Here is a 9079-nt window from a genome sequence, read left to right as displayed (position 1 = left end):
ATATATATATATATATACATACACATCTATAGAAATATACATATATATGTAGTGGATCTTGCAGGCATGCTGTAGATTTGATCCTAGATAGCCAAATTTAAATTAATACTTGAACAGCACTTTTCTCACAGTAAAACAATAGTTTTTCTGTGACAGCAGTTTACATTTGCTGGATGCCTTCGCTAAGCAAAATAATATCTTCGCCACTTGACCCTTCTAACCCCTTATAAGCCACCAAAAACTAGAATTAAGATAACAAGTAGCACCAACGAAATCTATTGTTCTCAGCAATATGTCTCTCCTTCTGGGTAGTTATAAAAGCAAGAGCCTGCAAGCAAAAGACAGTTAGTGTGGAAGAGGAATTGAGGCAGGCAACTTGATATCTGGACGTGGATTGGTTGGTCTTTTTACCTACCACCTATCTAAAAAGATTAGCCTGGAGAAGGGGTGCCTGCCTCGAAGTACGTTTGTGAAAAGATGGACAAATGTTGTAAGGAAGTTGAAAGTGAATGGGGCGGCGCTGTTGTAGCCGGTCTAATCAGAAAGGAAAAGTAATAAGCAGAAAAAGGAGAAAAAAAGAAACCGGCAGGTTGAACACTGAACCCAAAAATATAATCACAGAAATTTTTATACGATTTCATTATATCTCTTGATTTCATTTTTCCAATTTCCATTAAGTCATAAACTCCAAACCTAAATGTTTTGTATTGTCTTGTCCCCTCTCTGTGTGTCATTCATTGACAAATAAAGAAATAATTTAGTGACTTGGTGACAACTGAATTAGTCGGCTCATGACAACTCAATCTCAATCAGTTAATGACAAGCTAGAGTCAGAGACAGCTACCATCAGTTAGGAAGCAGAATGCTAGAATCATGATCCAAACCAAGGCAGCTACTAAAGGCAATGGTCAGCATGAGAAATGAAATCTACTGTCAGCAGCTATGAGACCCAACTTCCCACACTCACTCACTTTGTCTTCTCTGCACATTACCATTTCTCTCTATGGTTTACTATTACAATATGAACACACAGGCTGAAATTAACTTTTTTACTTTGCATGGTTTAAGATTTTATCACCTGCCCGTTGAGGCAAGGTATTGTATAGTGTAATGGGTAAAAAAAAATATTTCCTTAAAACTTCATGCATTGCTCATCTTTCACATCTTATAACATGCCATTGCAATTAAATTTCAACCGTTTTATATATATATATATATATTACAAATTTGGGATTTTGCCAAGAGAACCGCAACTCCTGTTTTAGGATAACCTTATTGTATGGAATACACATAGAAAGTTACATCCAATAAAATAATATAAGCAATTAAAAATAACCTACTATGAAATACAATAAAATTAGTTGAAAAAATATATAACTTACCTGTTATTGGTCTGTGGGGAAAGAATGTATTTCTAATCAATGCTACACGTGTTTCTGCACTAGTGGGGTGTATATCAAGGCTACACCTAATCCACCAGTGCATCCTCAGGCTATTTATCTTATTATTATTTATGGGTCAAAGTTAAAAATACATATTAAAAGTCATATTAAATAAAAAATAAAAATAAGAATAAAAATATATAAATTACGAATATATTTTTTTAAAATTAAACACCTAAATTACAATTCTGATATATATATAGAAAATGCTAAACCTAAGGAAATCATCAATGACTAAATTATAACCACATCAAATCCTACAACATATCTAAATAAACATTATGGGAATTAATAATTTAGTGTAAGATTTACCCCTATCTATACAAGTAGAAATTACCATTTTTTTATGTCAAACGTAAGTTAATTGTGTTTGATAAGATTATTTAGTAAAATCCACTGCGTACATTATAAACTTATTGAATAAAACTAGTAAAAAAAGGAAGAGTACTTATCGACATTATGTTTACTCCTTCTCGCTCAACTGTAGACGTCTTGCCAAGTTTCATGCAGTAATCTTAAAAGTTCTGGCTTTGAAGATGCTTTCTTGTTCTTATGAAGTGTCCTGTTCATTATGCCTCACAGGTGTTCAAAGGGTTCAAACCTTGTGACTGGCCATGGAAGCTTTTCAATGCCATTCTCTTTCAACCAACCTTGAGTCTTTTTAGTCATGTGTCAAAGCGCCCCATCTTCCATAAATAAAGAGTCTTCTTTAATCATTTCACCATTGGAGAAGATTAGAAGGACTCCTTTCTACAATATGGACACATATTTATCTGAGTTTATGTTTCCCTCACACACCACCAGCTCTGATCGACCATTGCTCCAAATTGCTCCCCAGACCATCACAGAATAGCTGCTGTGTGTTATTGTTGACAGCAATCTTTTCACATCAAATTCTTGATCACCAGAATCTCCAGACCCACATTTGACCACTGTCCAGAAATACAGCAAATTTGGATTCATAAGAGAATATGATAGTGTCCCAAAATGCTAGTGGCCTCTCCACCATCTCACTGGCCAAATCTTTTCTCCACTTGATATTGGCTGGTTGAAGAGGTGGCTTCCTTCTTGCTGTTCTGCCATAGTAGCCAATTTTGCAGAGATACCTGGCAGCTGTTCTCAGACTGACATCAACTTGTTCTGCTACGTCAGAGGCCTTGCAATGAGGATTATCCTCTTAACAAAACAAAGAGTCCTGTCAGAGGGCTCTGATCAACCTGGGTGAGGTGATGTGGACACCTTCCCCTCTCTGGTGAATTGCACACTCTATTAACTGTAGAAAGCGGAATCCCAAGGTTTTCTGTGATTTTATGCTAAGTCCACCTTCAGATTGACCTTCAATACGGTGTCTTTGAAATTCGGACAGTTCCAAAGTTTCTTTTGTATGCGACATGATTAAGCACTCACATTTAGAACCTGAAACATAAAAATGTCAATTAATAAAAAATATAAACCTTTTCAAGTTAGAATAAACATAAAACAGTGGTTTATATGGTGTCTATTTACTTCAGTCATGTGTGTATATATATATATGTATGTATATATTTATCAATGCATTTGTATTTGCTGTGCATGTATTTGTGTGTGTGCTTATGGTATGTGTGCACATACATTTAGTATGTGTGCATTCCTTGTACATGTATCTGCTGTGTGTGTGTTTGTGTGTGGGGGGTTATGTTTACATAACTGGTGTAGTGTGTGTGTATATATCCAGTGTGTATGTATATATATATACATATCTCTAGAGTTTGTATGTCTGTGTCTGGTGTGAACACATGTAAGACTGGTGTGTGTGTGTGTATTGTAGCCGTTACCACACTATGGCATTAGTGTATGGAGAGTGTATGTTTTCTCTGTTGAGAGGACAAAGAATCATGAAACAGTGCACCAGGAGATCCCTTTATTTGTTATTCTGCACATCAAAAGCGTAATAACAATGTGTTTACATTCTTCTTACTTCACTCACAGCTAGGCTTTGGTACGCTTCCATGTGTGTGTGTGTGCGTGTGTATGTGTGTGCATGTGTGTGCATTGTGACCACCAATGTATGACAGCATCAGACAGTCGACTGTGTCTCTTTTATATAAACATTAATCGGTTTGATCTGAGGAAGATTTGGCTGCTTTCTTTAACAGCTCAAGTGACTGCAAGTGAAGCCACCTTCTTAACATGTGATGCATTGTGTGGTGGAACGTTGAGGCATGCTGTTGTTGTTGCTGTTGTTGTTAGTGTACTGTCATTGTTGTGGTGGTGTTGTCAGTGTGTAATGTTTTGTATTTTGACTTTTAGAATAATTCTAGAGACCTTAACACCACCACCACCACCCCCACAGCTAGAACCACCACCACCACCACCTCCGTCACCTATATCCTCACCACTTTCAGTAACCTTACCAACACCATCATCATCATCATCACTACTGCCATGATCACCATTTTGTACATCACAACCACCATCATCAAAACCATCAACAACATCAAACAGTGAAATGTCACCACCACCACCACCACCACCACCACTACCACCATCAGCCAGTGATGGTCCCCTTTGGAAAGCTATGGCCAGTGAGTCTGTTATTCACAAAATACATGGTATATAAACCAATAAAAAATAACTATAAAGACACAGTATTCAGCAGGAAAGAGTTTGTAAGAGAGTGAGTAACGAAAAGATTTATCTTCGCGCTTCACTGATAACAGAATATTGAGTCATTGGGAGCAGCAGGGGTGGTGGTGATGGTGGGGGGGGGGCAGAGAGAGATATTGGAATCAGATTAATTTCGAGGTTGACTGAATAAAACAGATAAACAACAAGAAATAAACAATTAGAAACTCTGACGACAACAAATCAGCAAGAAACAGAACAGCCCTCCCCCACTCCCGTCCCTACCCCCCTCCTCCACTCAGAACACACACCAGAGAGGGACCCATGACCAACTCACTCAACCATACACAGATCCCTATATTCGCTGACCTGGAACAGATGCAAGATTTTTTTATGGTTCTTTCGCTTTTCTGGTTTGTTTGTTTTTTGTTATTTTTGTTGCTATTTTCTGTTTGATATTCTACCTTAGTTCAATCGTTTGATTTTCCCCTGACTTATGTCTTTGTGAAGGATGTTGGAAACTTTGGAGAATGGTGGAGGGGGGACACACAGTGTAGTGGTGGCGGCAGTGATGGAGGTAATGGTGGTGGTGATGATAATGGGTGTGTTGGAAAATACTGTGATAGTCATAAAAGTAATTAGTAGTCTAACTGATCAAAGTACTTTTTAGTCAGTTTTTGCTAATTACAATTATGACAGACTGGTCCAGTTAATCTTGACCAGTTAGACATAAATGTAGTCACAAGTCTAATTTTTAGGACTAATTTGATCAACCCACCACCCCATGACAATAATGTTGTGGGGCACTCACTAGTCATAGATTAATTAGCCACATAACATCATTTCTCTCTAGATATACCGGTAATTAACCCACCAACCAACTGACCAATCAACCAACCTACTAATTAACTAACCTATTTATCAGTTGTCTCTCCTCTTCCCTTTCTGTGACTTAATTTGTAGACTGTGCTAAAAGCCTCAACAAATCCTTCCTCCACACAACCCCACCCACTGGAGCCCCTGTTATTTCCTTGCACAGATGTTGGACATTGACCATTAACCACACCAGTTTCATCAAGCAGAGAAGGCCTCAAAAGGTCAAAGGTTACTGACTCACCTTCTCCGACATATAAAGACCTGGGTCCAGGCCTGCTACCCTAATCTGGCAGACATGTGATCAAATACATGCACCCCATGACCCTTGCTTCCTCAGCACTCAGGTCCATATCATCTATGTGACCTTCCTTTCTAAAACTTAGATGAAATTTGAGCGAGATTTGGCTGCTATTACTAGCCATTTCAGTAACCACAAGAAGATTCTCTCATTGACTTGGGTCACAAAAGATGGTGGATTCACAATTGGTTTCCTGGATTCTGTGGCATATATATTTCACATCACTAGATGGGGACACTGATTCATTGTAGGTTTCTTCATTTATGCCAGCTGAGTGGATTTGAGCAAAGTGAAATGAAGGGTTTTGCTCAAGAAAACAATGCATCACCCAAGGAAACAAAACAACAAACTCACAATCATAAGTGCAACACCCAAACCACTTAGCCACGTGCCTCTGACATTAAACTTTACTTACCCAGTATTGCAGTATTGAACACTCTCTTTTCCAATATATATATGTGAGTGTGTGTATGTATATATACACATATATATATACATGCTAAATAGTAGCGTCTGCTGCAATTTAATCTGTACACAATGATGTAAAGGTGGTGAGCTGGAGGAATCGTTAGCATGTGTGTTGAAGCATTTTGTTCACCTTCACATTCTGGGTTCAAATTCTACCAAGGCCAGCTTTACCTTTCATCTTTTGGGGTTTGATAAAATAAGTCCCAGCTGATCAGTGGGGCTGATGTAATCAATTATCCCCTGAAATTGCTGGGCCTTGTTCCAAAATTTCAAACCAATATTTGTACTATATGGCAGCAATGGCAATATAATTCAACAATACAATCATGGCACAAAATGTATTCACTCTAAACTGCAGAATAAATATACTCACTAATGTATACGTGTGTGTGTGTGTGTGTGTGTGTGTGTGTATAGTACAATATTTAAGCTAGTCTATTAAAATTTCCTTTATCTCAAACAATCTGTTTTGAGTTGTAAGATTTGTGGTACAGGGAAGTAATAGGTTTCTTCTCTCTGCTTACTTGTCCCTTTAACAGGGAGGAGAGGGTGAGAGAGAGAAAAGGGAGGGGGAAACATAAAGAGAGAGAGAGAGGGAGAAGGATAGATTGAGAATAAAAGAGAAATGATCTTCTCTCTCTTTCTCTCTGCCGTCACGCCTGTCTGTCTGTTCGTTCTCCTCACTTCAGCTGTGACTGGGGAAGAAGAGACACCTAAATTGCAGTCTATTAAAATTAACACCTCTCTGAAGTAATAGCTGTAGGTTAGTCATTTGAATTTCATCTCAATTCCATCGTTGAACAACACTTTTACTACTTTACCTCTTCTCCCTTTGTCTCTCTCTCTCTCTCTCTCACACACACACACACAAATATACATATACGTGTGTGTGTGGTCTTAGATCTACCAGCCTCGTTGCCACAACAATGAGCAACGATTGTATCTTTGTTGGAGACTGCGAAACAATCTACTCGGTCAGAATGATTAGGATGAGATTATTGCTTTGGCAGGCTTCCATAAGTTAAGCCTGCCAAATACCATTTCAGGTGTCAAGCCTTATTACTTTTTATATGTTCAATTTAAGTGCTGTGCAGCAGTGCCGAGCAGGAATGAAATCATAAAAGTCTTTAGTATTATAAAGCACCATGAGACCGAGAGCTCATAACACCTGGAGAAGCGAACAAAATGAAGTCGATAACCGACAGCAGTTAAAGCTATGTCAGTCATAAAAGCTAAGCTCATTACTTCTCTTGGCTATAAAACTCGGTTGCAAAACACCAAAGAATCGCATTTACAAATGCACCATCAGTAATTAAACCTTACAGCTATAACCTTATGCAGATTGCACATTAAAAGAAGCAACTGAAAATGGAATCTACTTAGAAGCGACAACTGAATGAGAATGGCCATTGGTTGTAGAAGCATATAACCTGTGTGTGTGTGTGTGTTTGAGGTGGGGTGAGGGAAATCTTAGACATTAAACAGTGGGCTAATGGTTGAAATAAAATATAATTACAGTGTAAATTGTGGATGGATGCAAAGTGCACGGTGGGGTTCTAATCAAAACTGGTAACTATGATTAAGTAAACCGACTGCTCCCATCTCCAAGACTACCGACGCCAACTTAGAACAAATCTGAGTGGATCAATGTCGCTGTCGGATCAAACATCTCAATGATACGTTTAATATTTAGACATTGGCATTAAGCAGAGGTTTATCACACGGCTCAGATGGCTGACTAATGTACTTTTGTAGAGACTGAGTCATTGTACTCAACGATGTGGTACTTTGTGGGGCTAGGGATCAACGATGTGGTTATTCAAGATGGTTCGGAAAGAAATAGCAGCCAAATGTACCTGAAACAAGAGCTTGCCATCTTTGAAAACAGGAAGGTCATTTTAGGTGATAGAGTTCTCAATCACAGAAAGAAGTCAGGTTGGTCATGGTTGGTATGCCTTTGATTCAGTTGACCTGGAAATAAACAACAACCACATGGAAGTTTTATTTATAATTTACTTGCAGGCATTTAAAGACATGAAATGCATAACGGGTTGTGATGGTTACGCCCTTTGCAGGCCTGCGGTGGTGGTGATGGTGGTGGTTGTGGTCATGATGCTGATGATGATGGTTGTCATGGTGGTGCTGCTGCTGTTGGTGTTGGTGTTGTGGTGGTTATGATGGTGATGATGATGGTGGTGGTGGTGGTGTTGTGGTAGTTATGATGATGGTGGCGGTAGTGGTGGTGATAGTGATAAATGTCAGGTGCAATGGGTTTATTCTGCCCACTCTGTGAGGGAGCCTCTACATAGTTCCTTCTCCTGTTAGAAATCATAGAAAAATCTCCCTCAAATCAGACTCCAAAAGGCCGCATGTGGCTCACAAGGTTTTCTGAATGGCAGGCCTAATGAAAAATTACCTTGAATTCTTTTAGACATCCGGTCCAGATGAGGATGAACCATGTCTCATGTGGCCGATTTCTTGAAAAAAAGGTTCCCTATGACTGATAGTCCAAGGTAGACTATGTGAAGAGGTATGGCCTAGTGGTTAAAGTGTTGGGCTTACACTCATGAGGGCGTAGGTTCAATTCCTGGGCTGGGTGGAACATTGTGTCCTTGAGAAAGGCACTTCATTTCAAGCTGCTTCAGTCTGTTAAGCTGTAAACAGGTACCTGAGTACCTGCTGAGAGCTGGTGCAGTTCTGTCTTGCTCCAGCTGGTCCATCCTGGATGTTCCACTGGATGTAGGGTGAAGGGGTTGAGTGGAGGTCCATATTGGCTCATGACTGCTCAGGCACCTAAAATTAGTGATAGTATGGTACATGGTTACTAAGTCATACTCACTCATGCATGACAGCTGGAGGTACTGTACTGAAGGTACAGTGTACCTGTAAATAGAGATGGAATGGTCACAATTGGAAAGTCTTTAATCATTGGTCCACTGGACCTGATGCCAAATAACAACAACAACTGCAACCCTAACCAGGAATTACAAGAGTGTTCGTGTCTCAGATCCATGAAAATGGTTTTTATTCTTCTGTGACACCAGATTCTGTCGGAGCCACTTTGGGAAAAACCAACGCTCCTTGATTTGATGAGGCTGCAGCTTTGTGATCCTTAATTGTTTTAACTTCGTTACACACTGGGCATCAAACATAGAAATAACGAGGAACTTCACAGAGAAAACTAAATAAAACAATTCGTTTTAATGTTGGAAATTGAAAAGAAAATGGAAACACCATTGCTTGCCTCATTTTATTAGTCATCACATACACACACACACACATGTATACAGGTATATAAGTGTGTGTGTGTGTATATATATATGCATATGTATGTGTGCATGTATGTATATATAAGTATATATATATATGTATATATATATATATATGTATA

General features: G+C 38.9%; 1 protein-coding gene and 1 long non-coding RNA gene across 5 annotated transcripts in view; one reads left to right on the top strand and one right to left on the bottom strand.

The window, feature by feature from the left end:
- LOC106873244 (protocadherin gamma-A11) overlaps positions 1-9079 on the top strand; it is a 64633-nt gene that overhangs the window by 33827 nt on the left and 21727 nt on the right. The window lies entirely within an intron of this gene.
- The window catches only part of LOC128249409 (uncharacterized), a 63727-nt gene continuing 56544 nt past the window's right edge, over positions 1897-9079 (bottom strand). The window contains exons 2-3 of the long non-coding RNA XR_008265519.1: positions 7545-7659; positions 1897-2858 (exon numbers count right to left, since the gene is read on the bottom strand). This is a non-coding gene — a long non-coding RNA (uncharacterized LOC128249409). The remainder of the gene's footprint in view (positions 2859-7544; positions 7660-9079) is intronic.

Source organism: Octopus bimaculoides, chromosome 14, assembly GCF_001194135.2.
Source record: "Octopus bimaculoides isolate UCB-OBI-ISO-001 chromosome 14, ASM119413v2, whole genome shotgun sequence".
NCBI classification, from domain to species: domain Eukaryota; kingdom Metazoa; phylum Mollusca; class Cephalopoda; order Octopoda; family Octopodidae; genus Octopus; species Octopus bimaculoides.
The sequence above is the reverse complement of the archived record's forward strand: the minus strand, read 5'-3'. Positions and strand labels throughout refer to the sequence as shown.